General features: G+C 48.8%; 1 protein-coding gene across 2 annotated transcripts in view; it reads left to right on the top strand.

Moving 5' to 3' along the window:
• LOC137535445 (zinc finger protein 585A-like) overlaps positions 1–19,010 on the top strand; it is a 184,376-nt gene that overhangs the window by 127,493 nt on the left and 37,873 nt on the right. Inside the window, exon 1 of one of the 2 annotated variants that reach the window (XM_068257274.1) lies at positions 10,080–10,156. The exons of the other annotated variant lie outside the window; for it this stretch is intronic. The gene's annotated coding sequence lies outside the window, so the exon portion shown is untranslated. Of the gene's footprint in view, positions 1–10,079; positions 10,157–19,010 lie in introns of those variants that run through there. 2 annotated transcript variants of the gene reach the window in all.

Raw genomic sequence — 19,010 nt, 5'->3', positions numbered from 1 at the left:
GTTGTCAGCAGCACTGAATGGAGGGAAGGCCGATCGCTGTCGCAGGAACAACATTAGGTGAGAGTTTTCTTATACATAGCTTCCCTGCACCGATCTCTGCTGGGGGGTGGGGAAGGGGGGATCTTTAAAGAGACACCTCTGCTCTCTTGGGGGGGGGGGGAGCAACACACATACAGGATAACTATGGGAGGGGGGTAAAGGGGCATACACCTGGCTATGGAGGGGGATGAAATAAGCACACATTCAGCCAGCTGTGGGGGGGGGGGGGGGGGGTGAATATATAAAGATACACATCTGGCTAGCTGGGGGGGGGGGTATCCAGAGGCACATCTGACCAACTATGGGGGAGGGGGGGAATATCTGGCATAACTGGGGGGGAAGATCAAATTATAAAGGAGGAAAAAAAAATCGTACACAAAATGACAAAATGCATTTTATTTCAAAATAATTTATTGTCACAATGCATTGTACTAGGATTGAAATTTAAATGGTGAAATAACCAGGACAAATGGACAAATAAAATGTGTGGGTTTAACTTTCACCAGCAACTTTTATTTTCAAACTATAATGGTTGAAAACTGGGAAATAATGACTTTTTTTTCATTTTTTTACCCCTTGTTCCCTTTAAAATGCATAGAAAACAATATAATTCTTAGCAAAAATACCACCCAAAGAAAGCCTTATTGGTTGCCGGAAAAACAAGGTATAGATCATTTATGTGTGATAAGTAGTGATAAAGTTATGGGAGGAGTGTGAAATGTAGAAAATTGTTCTGTTTTTTTTTAGGGGTAAAACCCCAGGGACGTGAAGTGGTTAAACTTTGCACATAGCAAACAACAAACACTGGCAGTATTTACTATTTGCTATGTTCCAATCACACAAAGTTGTGCATTCTAGTGAAAAGATACTCTGCCTCTGTTTTGGCAAATACATTACACAATAGAGCTTGATTTTCCATATCTCTGTCAGTTAAAACCAGTACTGTTTTAGGTTGATTCATTACTAAAACTTGCATTAAACAGTATAAAATATCTATTATTCATAGCTGTAATCATCGTGACTGCATATTATTTATCAGAACACACTTATTAATCATTATATGAAATCATATATCTCAAGAACTTCATAACCCATACACACAGGAAAAAAAATGAAATTATAACTATTTTTACTCGATGAGTAAAACGATTAAATCTCTCGTATTGGATTATCTGACACAATGAATGTGGAGAAAGCCAAGCCTATATTCCCCCCACAGCCCCCAACCCCCCCCCCCCCAGCCCCCCACCCCCGCGCTCACTGTAGCATTGTACGCTTCACGTCCCGACAAAAAACAACTGGATCAGGTAAGATCTGTGTTTCCAGAATAGGCGTCGGACGCAGAGCTAGAATCTTAGCAAATAACTTCACATCTCTGTTCAATAGAGCGATACCTCTGTAGCTAGCACCGGCCTGAGGGTCTTTACCTGCTGAATGAATTACTGCTACATGTGTGTTTATCTTTACATTTTGCCACTGATCCCTCTTTAAAATGGGTTTCCTGACATGTACCACACCCATCTCTGATCTCATGTGAAAGTATTCTTGTGGAGTAAGATAGGGAACCGGGTCTGATATCACAGCTATAGTCTCTCTTATCAATCCCTGGCCCTGCTACTTTTGTGATACATTAATAGATGATGGATTGGGAGACCAAGCTGGTCACTACGTAAAGGCAGCTATACACTGGTCGATTGCCACCAGATTGACCAACAGATATATCCCTCTCTAATCGAATCTGATCAGAGAGGGATCTATTAGCTGCCCATACACTGCACAAAGATTCTTAATCTGTAGAGCTGCTGTAATGGATTGCGGAGATGCTGCCGCGCGGTCTGGCGGCGGGGCGGCTATCTCCGCGTTCAGACCGGCGGTTTCCGCACAGCAGCATGCGTCTGGTTTGTCTGAACCTTCTAGTGCACACAGATGAAGAGCTACGCGTGTGCGCTGGGAGGCAGGACCTTTATGCCAGTAGGAGAGGGATCAGCTGATCAGGTTGATCAGCTGATCCCAGCGCAGTCTTTGGTTGGCTGAGTGGCGCTGGGTGGCGCTGAGGAGCGATGCACTATACATAGATCTCGCTGGTCAGTCTCAGGTTGTCTGCCGTTGCAAATACTTACGTGTGAGCACTCAGACCTCAGTCAGATCCTACAGTGTGTTAGAACCAGGTGGACCTGGGAATTCACACTTAAACAGATTACGCTTGTGTATACTTTAGACCAGTTCCGGGGTGTTGTGACCAAGGACCTCACACCCAAGCTTAGGATTACTGTGTCATTGCTGTGTTATACTTTAGACCAGTTCCGGGGTGTTGTGACCAAGGACCTCACACCCAAGCTTAGGATTACTGTGTCATTACTGTGTTATACTTTAGACCAGTTCCGGGGTGTTGTGACCAAGGACCTCACACCCAAGCTTAGGGTTACTGTGTCATTGCTGTGTTATACTTTAGACTAGTTCCTGGGTGTTGAGACCAAGGACCTCACACCCCAGACTAGGGCCCTTCTCTATATCTGTTATGACTATTTGCTCGGTCGACCTCTCTGTTGCTTTCTGATCCGGTACCTCTGCATATCTGCCTACCTGTTGCCAAACCCTGCCTGTACCCGGTTACCGAATCAGTCTCTGTCTCTGTACCTTATCTGCTCGTGTGTTGCCGACCTGGTCTGCCCGACCCTTCTGGCTGTCGCTCACCCCTTGAGTGTTCAGTCTGTCTGTACTACCTGTGACACTATTCCACCAAGTGTCAGTTAGCTGCAGGGATCTCCTGCTCCTCAGAGAGTCCTTCCTGCAGTACAGCCAGGGGCTCTATCCCCTAGGAGTCTCCTGGCTGCAGTATAGTCTGATTCCCAGTTCTCCAGGGAATCACGGGCTGCAAGATTATCTCTACCTCCTCTCTTAGGAGATAGTTCCCTTACAGCCAAGGGCCACCTGCTCCTCAGGTGATCCCGGCTCGAAGTTATCTGTGTCTCCCGCCCCACGGGAGATAGCCTACAGTTGCACTAAACACTTACACTCTATTAGGTGTCCAGAGGTTAGTCATACTTGTATTATTGGTGATTCTGCAGATCATCAATAATCGAGTATTCATCTGTATTGTTGGTGATACTGCAGATCACCAATAATCAGATTCTCTCTGTGTGCTGACACCAATCGTTACAGAACGGCTGACCCGAAAAACAAAATGGAAGCACTCAACAGCCGTCTTGATGCACTCACCACCTCGGTGGAAAATTTCATCAGAGTGCTGGACGGTCATCAGACCCAGATCACTGCCTTGTCTGGGTCCAAACAGGTCCTTCAAACGGCTGTGAATTCAGTGCGATCTCCTCCAGTTACAGACTTGCGTATGTCTGTACCCGAAAGGTTTTCTGGTCATAGATCTGACTTTTAGAATTTTAAAAATCGAGTAATGTCGTATTTTGAGTTAAGACCCAATTTATCAGGAACTGAGGCACAGAGAATTACATTTATCAAGACCCTTTTGTCAGGGGATTCTCAAACATGGGCATATAGCCTTCAGGCAGGGCATGAGGCTTTGACGTCAGTTGAGGAATTTTTTAAGGCCATGGCCATAATTTATGATGATCCAGACATTGCCTCCACTGCTGAGCAGAAGCTCAAGACTTTGCGTCAAGGCAAGGATCCAGTAGAAGTCTACGCAGCGGAGTTCAGGAAGTGGTCTGTGACAGCTAGGTGGGGGACATTTGCTTTGTTAGACTGTTTTTTATCAGGGTTGTCAGACGCAGTCTCTGATTTGATGTTGGGACACCATGAACCCAAAACTGTCGATGAGGCAATCACTTTAGCAGTACGGGTTGATCGCCGCTTACGCTATCAGAAGCAAACCCTGGGTAAGAACACTGTAAGATATGTCTCCTACGCCTCTCCTCCACCCGTCTCACCTCCGCCAGAGCCAATGCAAATTGGACAGTCAAAATTGGCACAGGTGGAAAGGAATTGCAGGAAAACAGAACAGCTTTGTTTATACTGTGCAGAGGAGGGTCATAAGGTGCAGAATTGTCCCAAGAAGTCGGGAAACGCTGCCGCCTAGGTGTAGTCAGAGGTAATACCCTAGGCGCGCAGTCATTACCTCTAAACGATAATCGTCTGCTCCTTCCCTGTTCTGTCACATGGGAGGGTCAGACTGTTTCCACTGAAGCTTTCATAGACTCTGGCTCAGCGGCTAACTTTATGGATTACGAGTTTGCAAAAAATTTGGGGGTTCCCATACTTCCATTAGACCAGCAGGTTTTGGTCACTGCAGTAGATGACTCTCCTCTGCAAAGTAGACATCCCCTGTCTCGGACCCCGGAGTTAAGGTTCAGTGTTGGGGTACTACATAAAGAGTCTACAGTTTCTGTTCCTGCGTATGGCAACCTCCACCGTTATTCTTGGCATGCCATGGTTACAACTTCACTCACCTCAGATAGATTGGGTTTCAGGTCAGCTAACGAGCTGGTCTACCCATTGTCATCATCACTGTTTAGCGAAAGTAACCGTGGGTAACATCAAGGTTCAGGTTAAAGGTGTGCCAAACCAATACGCAGAATTTGCTGACGTTTTTTGTCCCAAATCAGCAGATAAACTTCCCCCTCACCGTACCTTCGACTGTCTCATCGATTTACGATCTGGTTGTATGCCTCCTAGGGGCCACCTCTATAATCTATCTGGGCCTGAGAAACTGGCTATGCAGGAATATATCAAAGAAAATTTGGCGAAGGGTTTCATCCGCCCCTCTCGTTCACCAGCAGGGGCAGGATTCTTTTTTGTAGAAAAAAAAGATGGAGGCCTTCGTCCCTGCATTGATTATCGGGGCTTAAACAAGATTACAGTGAAAGATCGGTATCCTTTACCCTTGTTTGACGATTTGTTCACTCAGGTTATTAACGCCAAAATTTTCTCGAAACTAGATTTGAGAGGTGCATACAACCTAGTTCAAATTAGGGATGGCGACAAATTAAGGACAGCCTTTAACACACCCGACGGGCACTACGAGTACCTGGTGATGCCCTTCGGGTTGTGTAACGCCCTGGCCGTCTTCCAGGAGTTGATTAATGAGGTATTCAGGCAGGTGTTGGGGAAGTTCGTCTTAGTATATCTGGACGATATACTGATCTCGTCCAATCTCTCGGAACATCGAAAGCATGTCAGGTTTGTCCTAGGGAAGCTAAGACAGAATCTGCTTTACGCCAAACTAGAGAAATGTCTTTTCGAAGTAACCTCTGTTGCCTTCTTGGGGTACATTATCTCTACATCTGGCCTCTCTATGGATCCTGGGAAGGTTTCTGCTGTCTTGGAATGGCCTCAGCCTGTGGGACTGAAGGCGCTCCAAAGATTTTTGGGCTTTGCCAACTACTACAGGAGGTTTATAAAGGGGTACTCTACAGTGGTCTCGCCCCTCACCAGTCTCACCAAGAAGGGGGCTGATACTTTACCACTGGTCAGCAGAAGCACATACTGCCTTTTCCACACTGAAAAAACTGTTCTGTTCTGCACCTATATTGAGACATGTGTATGTCACCTTCCCCTTTATCGTGGAGGTTGATGCCTCAGAGGTTGGGGTGGGGGCTGTATTGTCTCAGCGATCGGGTTTACAGGGTAAACTCCACCCATGCGCCTACTTCTCTCGTAGGTTTTCACCCGCAGAGAAAAACTACGATATAGGCAACCGGGAGCTTTTAGCTATCAAGTTAGCCTTTGAGGAATGGCGACATTGGCTAGAAGGTGCAGAACATACTATCACAGTTTATACAGATCATAAAAATTTGGAGTACATATAGAGGGCGCCAAGAGACTTAGCCCCCGTCAGGCCCGGTGGTCTTTGTTCTTTTCTAGATTCAGATTTATAATTACGTATACCCCTGGTAGTAAAAACATCAAGGCCGACGCCTTGTCCAAGTGTTTCGAGCCCGAGACAGTACAGCCCTCAGCCCCGGAAACCATTATACCTCAGAGGATAGTTCTGGCAGCCACTGAGACCTGGAAGGATTGGACAATCACTCTGAGTCCTTACCAACCGGATGTTCCAGAGGGGAAGCCCGATGGGGTTATGTTTGTACCACTACCTTTCCATCTACAACTTTTACAGCTGTTTCATTCCCACAAGAATGCTGGTCATCCTGGGGCCACCAGAACCCAGGATTTACTGGCCAGATGTGCTTGGTGGCCTACGTTGGCAACAGACTGTAAGGAGTTTGTAAGAGAGTGTGCAGTGTGTGCTAGGAGTAAACCTTCCCGTCAGGCTCCTGTTGGTACTTTACAACCCTTACCAGTCCCAAGTGAACCATGGACCCATTTGTCCATGGATTTTGTGGGAGAACTTCCCAGGTCTGAGGGCAAGACGGTAATTTGGGTGGTAGTAGACAGATTCAGTAAGATGGCTCATTTTGTCCCATTGAAGGGACTCCCCTTGGCCCAGGAATTGGCTGATCTCTTCATCCAGCACATTTTCCGGCTGCATGGCATTCCGGAAAATGTAGTGTCAGATCGGGGAGTCCAATTTGTATCTAAGCTTTGGAGAGCCTTTTGCCATCAGCTGGACATGGACCTTGCATTTTCATCAGGCTACCACCCACAGACCAATGGCCAGACCGAGAGAGTTAACCAGTCCCTAGAACAATTCCTTAGATGTTATGTTGCAGATGCGCAGTCCGATTGGGTAAAATTTTTGCCGTTCGCAGAATTTGCGCACAACAACCTGAAAAGTTCCTCTTCAGGATTTTCCCCATTCTAGGTGGTGTCGGGAAGATCACCCAAGTTTGCCGCATTGCCAGTGGCATCTACACCATTCCCGGCCCTGGAAGATTGGCAGAGAGCTTTGAAGGAGATTTGGGGCATGGTTAAGAGAAACTTGGGGAAAGCTTTCCAGACCCAGAAAAAACAGGCAGACAAAAGGCAGTCCATAGAGTGGAAATTCGTTCCGGGGGACTTGGTGTGGGTATCCACTCGACATTTGGCCCTGAAGCAACTGTCACCCAAACTGGGTCCTAGATTCATTGGACCATTCCCAGTGACCAGAAAAATTAATATTGTCACTTATGCGATTGATCTCCCAGCCAACATGCGTGGTGTGAGATCATTCCATGTGTCGCTGTTGAAGCCGGCAGTGCATGTGGATTCCTCTCCCCCCCCTGTTATGGTTGAGGATCAACCTGAATATGAGATTGAAAAGATTCTGGACTCTCGGTTAGTTCAGAATTCCATGCAGTATCTGGTTCACTGGAAGGGATATGGTGTGGAGGAAAGAACTTGGGTGTCAGATTGTCGCATGCATGCGGAAGAATTGAAGAAAGAATTTCATGACTCACATCCTGGGAAGCCTGGTGGGAAGTGTCCGGAGTCCACTCCTCGGGGGGGGGAGGGGTTACTGTAATGGATTGCGGAGATGCCGCCGCGCGTTCTGGCGGCGGGGAGGCTATCTTCGTGTTCAGACCGGCGGTTTCCGCACAGCAGCATGCGTCGGGTTTTTCTGAGCCTTCTAGTGCACACAGATGGAGAGAGCTACGCGCGCGCGCTGGGAGGCAGGACCTTTATGCCAGTAGGAGAGGGATCAGCTGATCAGGTTGATCAGCTGATCCCAGCGCAGTCTTTGGTTGGCTGAGTGGCGATGGGTGGCGCTGAGGAGCGTTGCACTATATATAGATCTCGCTGGTCAGTCTCAGGTTGTCTGCCGTTGTGAATACATACGTGTGAGCACTCAGACATCAGTCAGATCCTACAGTGTGTTAGAACCAGGTGGACCTGGGAATTCACACTTAGTCAGATTATGCTTGTGTATACTTTAGACCAGTTCTGGGGTGTTGTGACCAAGGACCTCACACCCAAGCTTAGGATTACTGTGTCATTGCTGTGTTATACTTTACACCAGTTCCAGGGTGTTGTGACCAAGGACCTCACACCCAAGCTTAGGATTACTGTGTCATTACTGTGTTATACTTTAGACCAGTTCCGGGGTGTTGTGACCAAGGACCTCACACCCAAGCTTAGGGTTACTGTGTCATTGCTGTGTTATACTTTAGACTAGTTCCTGGGTGTCGAGACCACGGACCTCACACCCCAGACTAGGGCCCTTCTCTATATCTGTTATGACTATTTGCTCTGTCGACCTCTCTCTTGCTTTCTGATTCGATACCTCTGCATATCTGCCTACCTGTTGCCAAACCCTGCCTGTACCCGGTTACCGAATCAGTCTCTGTCTCTGTACCTTATCTGCTCGTGTGTTGCCGACCTGGCCTGCCCGACCCTTCTGGCTGTCACTCACCCCTTGGGTGTGCAGTCTGTCTGTACTACCTGTAACACTATTCCACCAAGTGTCAGTTAGCTGCAGGGACCTCCTGCTCCTCAGAGAGTCCTTCCTGCAGTACAGCCAGGGGCTCTATCCCCTAGGAGTCTCCTGGCTGCAGTATAGTCTGATTCCCAGTTCTCCAGAGAATCACGGGCTGCCAGATTATCTCTACCTCCTCTCTTAGGAGATAGTTCCCTTACAGCCAAGGGCCACCTGCTCCTCAGGTGGTCCCGGCTCGAAGTTATCTGTGTCTCCCGCCCCACAGGAGATAGCCTACAGTTGCACTAAACACTTACACTCTATTAGGTGCCCAGAGGTTAGTCATACTTGTATTATTGGTGACTCTGCAGATCACCAATAATCAGATTCTCTCTGTGTGCTGACACCAATCGTTACAGCTGACAATGCTTCTGCCTCTCCGTCCCTGCTTAATCGATTCCACAGCAGATTCAATCACAGGTACCCCCAGTATGGCTAGCCAGGTTTATAGGTGTCCCCAGTATAAGTAGCCATGTGTATAGTTGTCCCCAGAATAGGTAGCCAGGTGTAGAGATATCACCAGAATAGGTAGCCAGGTGTAGAGATATCACCAGAATAGGTGGCCAGGTGTATAGATGTCCCCAGAATAGGTAGCCAGGTCTATAGGTGTCCCCAGTATAGCCAGATCTACAGGTGTCCCAAATATATGTAGGCAGGTGTCCCTCCAGCAGGAGGGGAGCAGTGCAGTGAAGTGGAGCATTGGGCACAGCAGTGGGGAAGGGGGGACGCCTCCCCCTTCCCTCACCTTGGGGCTCCCCTTCCTGGCTCTCCCCTCCAGAACTAAACATTTGCAGCAGCTAGCAGTGGGAATCAGTGGGCGGGACTTACCTCCTCGTTTCAGCGTGAGTTAAAGCTGTGCGTTCCACTAGTCTGGTCTAGTCAAGACCAGAGCAGCAGCACGCAGAAATTCTTCCGGCGCTTGGAATGAGAAGGAGGCAAATCCCCGCCCACTGATGCCCGCTGCCAGCTACCGCAAATGTTTAGTTCTGGAGGGGAGAGCGAGGGAGAGGAGCCCCAAGGTGAGAGAAGGAGGGGTGGGGGGGAAGACGTCCCCCCTTCCCCACCGCTGTGCCCAACGCTCCACTTCGCTGCGCTGCTCCAATCCACATGCTAGGGTGGACGTCGTCCACCAGCTTTCACGCAGGACTCGACCCCTGCGCTTAGGGATCCAGACTAATAATAATAATACTAATATATACTGTATAATTATAATAGGGTGAGTGCAAGTGATTCCACTAACAGAGGATGCTGTTAGCTTATTCACCACAAGATGGCAATCTTACTTCTCCCAGCTGGAAAGTACAAACAGGAAAAAAATGAAACCGAAGACAGGAAATATGTAACACAGACAGGAAATGATGCATTCTTGAAACAGAAGTAATTTGCTATAATTCAAAATGATTCTATTAAGTTCAATCCTCACAACTGACCACTAGATGGCAGCAGAGGACGATCTATAATTACATTTGTGCTAATGTCGTATTTTGTAGCCTTATGTTCACCACATAATGCGATTGTGTTCTGAATATTTCTCCGTGTACAGAGGTATAAATCTCCTACACATCCGCTAACTGCCCACACTACATGACTCTTACATAGTAAGGGCAGATCGTACTATGTATGAATACCTCCTGCCAGTCTCCAAAATGGCGACTACAGCCCCTCATATGCATGTATGATGTCATGATGCCACCGCCCACTGGCTGCCATTACCCAGAAGTCCCTGAGAGCGTGTGTCTTGTGCACATGGCAGATGCAGAGGTGCCCAATCATGAGATTCCATTGTTACAGGTAAGCCTGATTCATTTATCACCCGCACCCCAGCACCTTCTACTACTGATGGGCATTATAGCACACCTGAAGTGACAGTGATATGCAGGCTGACATATTTATTTCTTTTTATACAATGCAAGCAGTGGCATAACTACAGATCATGGAGCCTCTCAGTGAAATTTTAATGGTGCCCCAATACTTGCACCCCTTCCCTTGCCTCCCCTGGGGGCCCTTCATGGCCTTGGGGCCCATCTCACAGGGGTCAAAAAACAGGTGTGGTCATCCTGATCTTCACACCCATAACCAGTGTAGCCACAAAACCCCTGATCTGTAGTATAGTTCCCTGTATGGGAGGAAGGGAAGGGTAGTAGTTGGCTCTGGGGCCCCCTGTGATATCAGGTGCTGCTCCCCTCTAGTTATACCCTGATCTGTAGTATAGTCCCCTGTATGGGAGGAAGGGAAGGGTAGTAGTTGGCTCTGGGCCTCCCCTGTGATATCAGGTTCTCCTCCCCTCTAGTTATACCCTGATCTGTAGTATAGTCCCCTGTATGGGAGGAAGGGAAGGGTAGTAGTTGGCTCTGGGCCCCCCTGTTATATCAGGTGCTCCTCCCCTCTAGTTATACCCTGATCTGTAGTATAGTCCCCTGTATGGGAGGAAGGGAAGGGTAGTAGTTGGCTCTGGGCCCCCCTGTGATATCAGGTGCTGCTCCCCTCTAGTTATACCCCTGATCTGTAGTATAGTCCGCTGTATGGGAGGAAGGGGAGGGTAGTAGTTGGCTCTGGGCCCCCTGTGATATCAGGTGCTCCTTCCCTCTAGTTATACCCTGTTCTGTAGTATAGTCCCCTGTATGGGAGGAAGGGAAGGGTAGTAGTTGGCTCTGGGCCCCCCCTGTGATATCAGGTGCTGCTCCCCTCTAGTTATACCCTGATCTGTAGTATAGTCCCCTGTATGGGAGGAAGGGAAGGGTAGTAGTTGGCTCTGGGCCCCCTGTGATATCAGGTGCTCCTCCCTCTAGTTTTACCCTTATCTGTAGTATAGTCCCCTGTATGGGAGGAAGGGACAGGTAGTAGTTGGCTCTGGGCCCCTCTGTGATATCAGGTGCTGCTTCCCTCTAGTTATACCCTGATCTGTAGTATAGTCCCCTGTATGGGAGGAAGGGAAGGGTAGTAGTTGTCTCTGGGCCCTCCTGTGATATCAGGTGCTCCTACCTCTAGTTATACCCTGATCTGTAGTATAGTCCCCTGTATGGGAGGAAGGGAAGGGTAGTAGTTGGCTCTGGGCCCCCTGTGATATCAGGTGCTCCTCCCCTCTAGTTTTACCCTTATCTGTAGTATAGTCCCCTGTATGGGAGGAAGGGACGGGTAGTAGTTGGCTCTGGGCCCCTCTGTGATATCAGGTGCTGCTTCCCTCTAGTTATACCCTGATCTGTAGTATAGTCCCCTGTATGGGAGGAAGGGAAGGGTAGTAGTTGTCTCTGGGCCCTCCTGTGATATCAGGTGCTCCTACCTCTAGTTATACCCTGATCTGTAGTATAGTCTCCTGTATGGGAGGAAGGGAAGGGTAGTAGTTGGCTCTGGGCTCCCATGTGATATCAGGTGCTCCTCCCCTCTAGTTATACCCTGATCTGTAGTATAGTCCCCTGTATTGGAGGAAGGGAGGGGTAGTAGTTGGCTCTGGGCCCCCCTGTGATATCAGGTGCTCCTCCCCTCTAGTTATACCCTGATCTGTAGTATAGTTGCCTGTATGGGAGGAAGGGAATGGTAGTAGTTGGCTCTAGGCCCCCTGTGATATCAGGTGCTCCTCCCCTCTAGTTATACCCTGATCTGTAGTATAGTTGCCTGTATGGGAGGAAGGGAATGGTAGTAGTTGGCTCTAGGCCCCCTGTGATATCAGGTGCTCCTCCCCTCTAGTTATACCCTGATCTGTAGTGTAGTCCCCTGTATGGGAGGAAGGGAAGGGTAGTAGTTGGCTCTGGGCCCCCCTGTGATATCAGGTGCTCCTTCCCTCTAGTTATACCCTGATCTGTAGTATAGTCCCCTGTATGGGAGGAAGGGAAGGGTAGTAGTTGGCTCTGGGCTCCCATGTGATATCAGGTGCTCCTCCCCTCTAGTTATACCCTGATCTGTAGTATAGTCCCCTGTATGGGAGGAGGGGAAGGGTAGTAGTTGGCTCTGGGCCCCCCTGTGATATCAGGTGCTCCTCCCCTCTAGTTATACCCTGATCTGTAGTATAGTTGCCTGTATGGGAGGAAGGGAATGGTAGTAGTTGGCTCTAGGCCCCCTGTGATATCAGGTGCTCCTCCCCTCTAGTTATACCCTGATCTGTAGTATAGTTGCCTGTATGGGAGGAAGGGAATGGTAGTAGTTGGCTCTAGGCCCCCTGTGATATCAGGTGCTCCTCCCCTCTAGTTATACCCTGATCTGTAGTGTAGTCCCCTGTATGGGAGGAAGGGAAGGGTAGTAGTTGGCTCTGGGCCCCCCTGTGATATCAGGTGCTCCTTCCCTCTAGTTATACCCTGATCTGTAGTATAGTCCCCTGTATGGGAGGAAGGGAAGGGTAGTAGTTGGCTCTGGGCCCCCCTGTGATATCAGGTGCTTCTCCCCTTTAGTTATACCCTGATCTGTAGTATATTCCCCTGTATGGGAGGAAGGGAAGGGTAGTAGTTTGCTCTGGGCCCCCTGTGATATCAGGTGCTCCTCCCCTCTAGTTATACCCTGATCTGTAGTATAGTCCCCTGTATGGGAGGGAGGGAAGGGTAGTAGTTGGCTCTGGGCCCCCCTGTGATATTAGGTGCTCCTCCCTCTAGTTATACCCTGATCTGTAGTATAGTCCCTTGTATGGGAGGAAGGGAAGGGTAGTAGTTGGCTCTGGACTCCCCTGTGATATCAGGTGCTCCTCCCCTCTAGTTATACCCCTGATCTGTAGTATAGTCCCCTGTATGGGAGGAAGGGAAGGGTAGTAGTTGGCTCTGGGCCCCTCTGTGATATCAGGTGCTGCTCCCCTCTAGTTATACCCTGATCTGTAGTATAGTCCCCTGTATGGGAGGAAGGGAAGGGTAGTAGTTGGCTCTGGGCCCCCCTGTGATATCAGGTGCTCCTCCCCTCTAGTTATACTCTGATCTGTAGTATAGTCCCCTGTATGGGAGGAAGGGAAGGGTAGTAGTTGGCTCTGGGCCCCCTGTGATATCAGGTGCTCCTCCCTCTAGTTATACCCTGATCTGTAGTATAGTCCCCTGTATGGGAGGAAGGGAAGGGTAGTAGTTGGCTCTGGGCCCCCTGTGATATCAGGTGCTCCTCCCCTCTAGTTATACCCTGATCTGTAGTATAGTCCCCTGTATGGGAGGGAGGGAAGGGTAGTAGTTGGCTCTGGGCCCCCCTGTGATATCAGGGGCTCCTCCCTCTAGTTATACCCTGATCTGTAGTATAGTCCCCTGTATGGGAGGTAGGGGAGGGTTGTAGTTAGCTCTGGCCCCCCCTGTGATATCAGGTGCTCCTCCCCCCTAGTTATACCCTGATCTGTAGTATAGTCCCCTGTATGGGAGGAAGGGAAGGGTAGTAGTTGGCTCTGGGCCCCCCTGTGATATCAGGTGCTGCTTCCCTCTAGTTATACCCCTGATCTGTAATATAGTCCCCTGTATGGGAGGGAGGGAAGGGTAGTAGTTGGCTCTGGGCCCCCTGTGATATCAGGTGCTCCTCCCCTCTAGTTATACCCTGACAGTGTTCTCCCCAGAATTTTTTTCCAGCCGGGTGGCATGAAATGTTAGCCGGGTGGCATGAAATTTTAGCCGGGTGGCATGAAAAAGTAGCCGGTTGGGGGATAGTTGAAAATGCATGGCAACTGTGCTTAAAGCATAGGAGGAGGTGAGCCGATGATAGCCGGGTGGTCACGAAATCTAGCCGGGTGGAGCACCCGGCTAAAAGAGCCTGGGGAGAACACTGCCTGATCTGTAGTATAGTCCCCTGTATGGGAGGAAGGGAAGGGTAGTAGTTGGCTCTGGGCTCCCCTGTGATATCAGGTGCTCCTCCCTCTAGTTATACCCTGATCTGTAGTATAGTCCCCTGTATGGGAGGAAGGGAAGGGTAGTAGTTGGCTCTGGGCTTCCCTGTGATATCAGGTGTTGCCCCCCTCTGGTTATACTCTGATCTGTAGTATAGTCCTCTGTATGGGAGGAAGGGAAGGGTAGTAGTTGCCTCTGGCCCCCCTGTGATATCAGGTGCTCCTCCCCTCTAGTTATACTCTGAATGCAACTTGCCTGGCTGTCCTGCTGATCCTCCGCCTCTCATCCATTTATCCTTAGCCCCTGAACAAGCATGCAGATTATATGTTTCTGACTGAAGTCTCACTGGATTAGCTGCATGCTTGTTTCATGTGTGTGATTTATTATTATTATTATTATTATGATGTATTTATATAGCACTGACGTCTTCTGCAGCGCTTTACAGAGTACATAGTCGTCACTGACTGTCCTCAGAGGAGCTCAGAATCGAATCCTACCATAGGCATAGTCCAATGTCCTACCATATTTTCAGGGCCGGATTTACAGCTCCGGAGCCATAATCTCCGCCCCTTAATAGACCACGCCCCACCTTTTTTAAATTAAGGCTTATACTAGCAGGAGTCAGTGAAGTAGGTGGGTGGGAGAGTGCAGCAGGTGGGTGAAGAGGGCACAGAGAGGAGTCAGTCTGGGGCGGGGGGCCGGGGGAGGGTAGGTAGGAGAGTGGAGCAGGTTGGTACAGAGATCAGAGAAAGCAGTCAGTGGGGGTAGGTAGGTGGAGAGTGCAGCAGGTAGGTATAAAGAGCACAGAGAGGAGTCAGTGGGGGTAGGTAGATGGAGAGCGCAGCAGGTAGGTATAAAGAGCAGAGAGAGGAGTCAGTGGGGGGTAGGTAGGCACAGAGAGCAGAGAAAGCAGTCAGTGGGGGTAGGTAGGTGGAGAGCGCAGCAGGTAGGTATAAAGAGCAGAGAGAGGAGTCAGTGGGGGGTAGGTAGGCACAGAGAGCAGAGAAAGCAGTCAGTGGGGGTAGGTAGGTGGAGAGCGCAGCAGGTAGGTATAAAGAGCAGAGAGAGGAGTCAGTGGGGGGTAGGTAGGCACAGAGAAAGCAGTCAGTGGGGGTAGGTAGGTGGAGAGCGCAGCAGGTAGGTATAAAAAGCAGAGAGAGGAGTCAGTGGGGGTAGGTAGCTGGAGAGCGCAGCAGGTAGGTATAAAGAGCAGAGAGAGGAGTCGGTGGGGGTAGGTAGGTGGAGAGCGCAGCAGGTAGGTATAAAGAGCACAGAGAGGAGTCAGTGGGGGGTAGGTAGGCACAGAGAAAGCAGTCAGTGGGGGTAGGTAGGTGGAGAGCGCAGCAGGTAGGTATAAAAAGCAGAGAGAGGAGTCAGTGGGGGTAGGTAGATGGAGAGCGCAGCAGGTAGGTATAAAGAGCAGAGAGAGGAGTCGGTGGGGGTAGGTAGGTGGAGAGCGCAGCAGGTAGGTATAAAGAGCACAGAGAGGAGTCAGTGGGGGGTAGGTAGGTGGAGAGCAGAGAAAGCAGTCAGTGGGGGTAGGTAAGTGGAGAGTGCAGCAGATAGGTACAGAGAGCAGAGAGAGGAGTCAGTGGGGATAGGTAGGTGGAGAGCGCAGCAGGTAGGTACAGAGAGCAGAGAGAGCAGTCAGTGGGGGTAGGTAGGTACAGAGAGCAGAGAAAGCAGTCAGTGGGGGTAGGTAGGTGGAGAGTGCAGCAGATAAGTATAAAGAGCACAGAGAGGAGTCAGTGGGGGTAGGTACATTCAAAAGTTTAGAAGCGCTCAATAGCTCAGCAATGGAAGTTCAGTTCAAAAAAGTCACCATCCCGTAGTTTGTATTCATCCAACTGAATGTCCCAGAGCTTCAATCAACCTCCTCATTGATCAGCCGACACGTCGTAGAAGAGATAAAAAAAAAAAAGAGGGCACATAGCGTAATCCAATTATTGCAAAACTCGCCCCTCACCACTTCAGAGTGAAAACACACCACCTTGTGCTGGGACACACTCCCCCCCCCCCCCCCCCCAATGCGCCCGCACTCACCCAGTTAGCCTCCAACCAATCCGGAGGTATGGATATATAGCATAAACAGGGGGAGGCATACTAACATTCAATAATTATTGACACAATGAAAATCAACATGATAATAAAATCAATTAAAACTATGGCCAAATCAGTTCCCTGCTGAGAAAATCAATCATATAAACACAATGGTATACATTATAACATCATAATACATGAGAATATATACTGAAAAAAGTATTCAATAATGCCAGCAAGGTGGGCGTCTGGTAAGAGCCCAACAATGCTTGAACCCGGGTTCAGTAATAATAGTGCAAAAAAATCTGTGCAAATAGCAAAAAATGAATAAATATATAGGGGCAGCCTATAAGGTAAAGTGCATAAGAGGAAAATCAGAGTGCAACAAGGAAGATACTTATCCCCAAGTGAAGCTGGTATGATGCAGACAGCAGGAAGATAGGCCGGTACCCCTCAGGACAGTCCCGCTAGCTCCGCGGGCGTCACCCCACTTTGAAGGAGAGAGGACACCGCAATTGATGCACGCCAAGACGGCGTTTAAATGAAGAAGGAGAGGAGGGTGTGCGCATCAAAGCCGGTGACGCGTCACCCGTATGTGACGTCATCACTGGCGAAGAGGAGACCGGAAAGAGGAAGTAATATCCACAGTGGAGCGCAGCGGCGGAACCAGGAAGCCGCCGAGTGCACAACCCACGGACTATAGAGATAGGGAAAACATCTAAAGACAGTCCCATCAGAGCCCAGCCCAAAGAACCAGAATGAAAGAGCTGGCAGGGAGCCCAATCGATACGTCATAGTGACAGCATAAAATGGTATATAGATATAACATAAACATACATTAAAATTGCACATCTATACCTACACCATTATACATAATGTCATATTACTGTATACAAAATACATCATTAACTACATAATGCGCCAAGAGCAAGAAGTTCTTAAAGGGACAGTGCCACTTATATAAAGTACCATGGACAAGGTCTCCTCCTGCCTATCAGCCATCTCCTCCTGGATGTCCGCTAGGTTCCTGAAACTAAATCTAGACAAAACGGAATTTATGATCTTCCCACCCTGGCCATCCACAAACCTCCCAGATGTGCATGTCACTGTTAACCACACTACCATTCGCCCTACCTCTCAAGCCCATTGTCTGGGTGTCACCCTGGACTCCGCACTCTCCTTCACTTCCCACATCCAAAACCTCACAAAGTCCTGCAACTTCCACCTTCGTAACATCTGTAAGATTCGCCCTTTCCTGACCTCTGCCACCACCAAACTCCTCATCCATGCCCTCATAATTTCCCGCCTTGACTACTGCAATGCCCTGCTGTCTGGTCTCCCTATGACCCGAACAGCCCCACTGCAGTCCATCATGAATGCGGCAGCCAGAATTATCCACTGCTCCCATCGCTCCACCACGGCAGATCCCCTCCTAGAATCCCTCCACTGGCTTCCTATCCAGTCCAGAATCAGATTCAAGATACTGTGTCTGACCTACAAATCTGTCCACAAAACCTGTCCAACCTACATTTCCGATCTTACTCAGAGGTACACACCTAGCCGCTCACTCCGCTCTTCCAATGAACTTCGCCTAACCGCCCCCCGCATCACCCAGTCCCATGCACGCCTCCAGGACTTCTCAAGAGCTGCTCCAGCACTATGGAACTCCCTACCTCCACCCATTAGGGCAGCCCCCTCCTTCAACATCTTCAAGAAAGCCCTCAAAACTCACCTTTTCACTCTGGCCTACTACCCCTCACAAGTGCTCTAAACCTACAGCTGAACTCTGGTCCCCTACCTCTCGTGTCCCTACCTCTCCCTCTAGATTGTAAGCCTTTGGGCAGGGTCCTCCTCCTTTTGTGTCCTACCTGATCATGCGCCTCCATTACTGTGAACCCATGCTATGCATTTGAGTGAACCTAACTTGCCTAATCTCCATGCTTCATCCAGTGACTGACTAAGCATTACCTGGTACTCATACTGTGCTGTGTGATCTCCATGCTCCATCCAGTGACTAAGCATTACCTTGTACTCATACTGTGCTGTGTGATCTCCATGCTCCCATCCAGTGACTAAGCATTACCTGGTACTCATACTGTGCTGTGTGATCTGGTTTTCTTGTATTCCTGTATTGTCCTATTGCTGTATGTCACCCCTAAATATTGTCTGTAACCTAAATTAATGTTCAGCGCTGCGTAATATGTTGGCGCTTTATAAATACAATAAATAATAATAATAATAATATAATGCTCCCAACAAGGGAGCAGCATATATGTCAAAAGTCCCAAAACGTACGCAAACCGACGCATAACGGCCGCAATGTAGACTGTGTAGTTTAGACACAAATCCAGGTCCAGGAATGAAGAACAAGAAATTGGAGGCACAAATCCAGCAAGGGAGCAGCATATATATCAAAGTCCCAAAACGACACACAACGGCCGCAATGTAGAGTGTGTAGGTCAGACACAAATCCAGGTCCAGGAGTGAGGAACAAGTAATTGGAGACACAGATCCAAAACATTGGAGTCCAAAAAGAAGGGTCCACAACATAGAGTCCATATTATAGAAGTCCACACCTAGTTGCCAGAGATCATAAATGCATACAATACACAGTCTGCATAAAAGACACAAAATAAGTGTTAATCATCAATAGGGACATCTATGTAACAACAAGTGCCACAAGAAATGCCACAACAAAGGAAACCAATGTTTCTTAAAGAGAAACTCCGACCAAGAATTTAACTTTATCCCAATCAGTAGCTGATACCCCCTTTTACATGAGAAATAGAATGATTTTCACAAACAGACCATCAGGGGGCGCTGTATGACTGATT

The sequence above is a fragment of the Hyperolius riggenbachi genome, chromosome 10, assembly GCF_040937935.1.
Source record: "Hyperolius riggenbachi isolate aHypRig1 chromosome 10, aHypRig1.pri, whole genome shotgun sequence".
Classification (NCBI taxonomy): Eukaryota; Metazoa; Chordata; class Amphibia; order Anura; family Hyperoliidae; genus Hyperolius; species Hyperolius riggenbachi.
The sequence above is the reverse complement of the archived record's forward strand: the minus strand, read 5'-3'. Positions and strand labels throughout refer to the sequence as shown.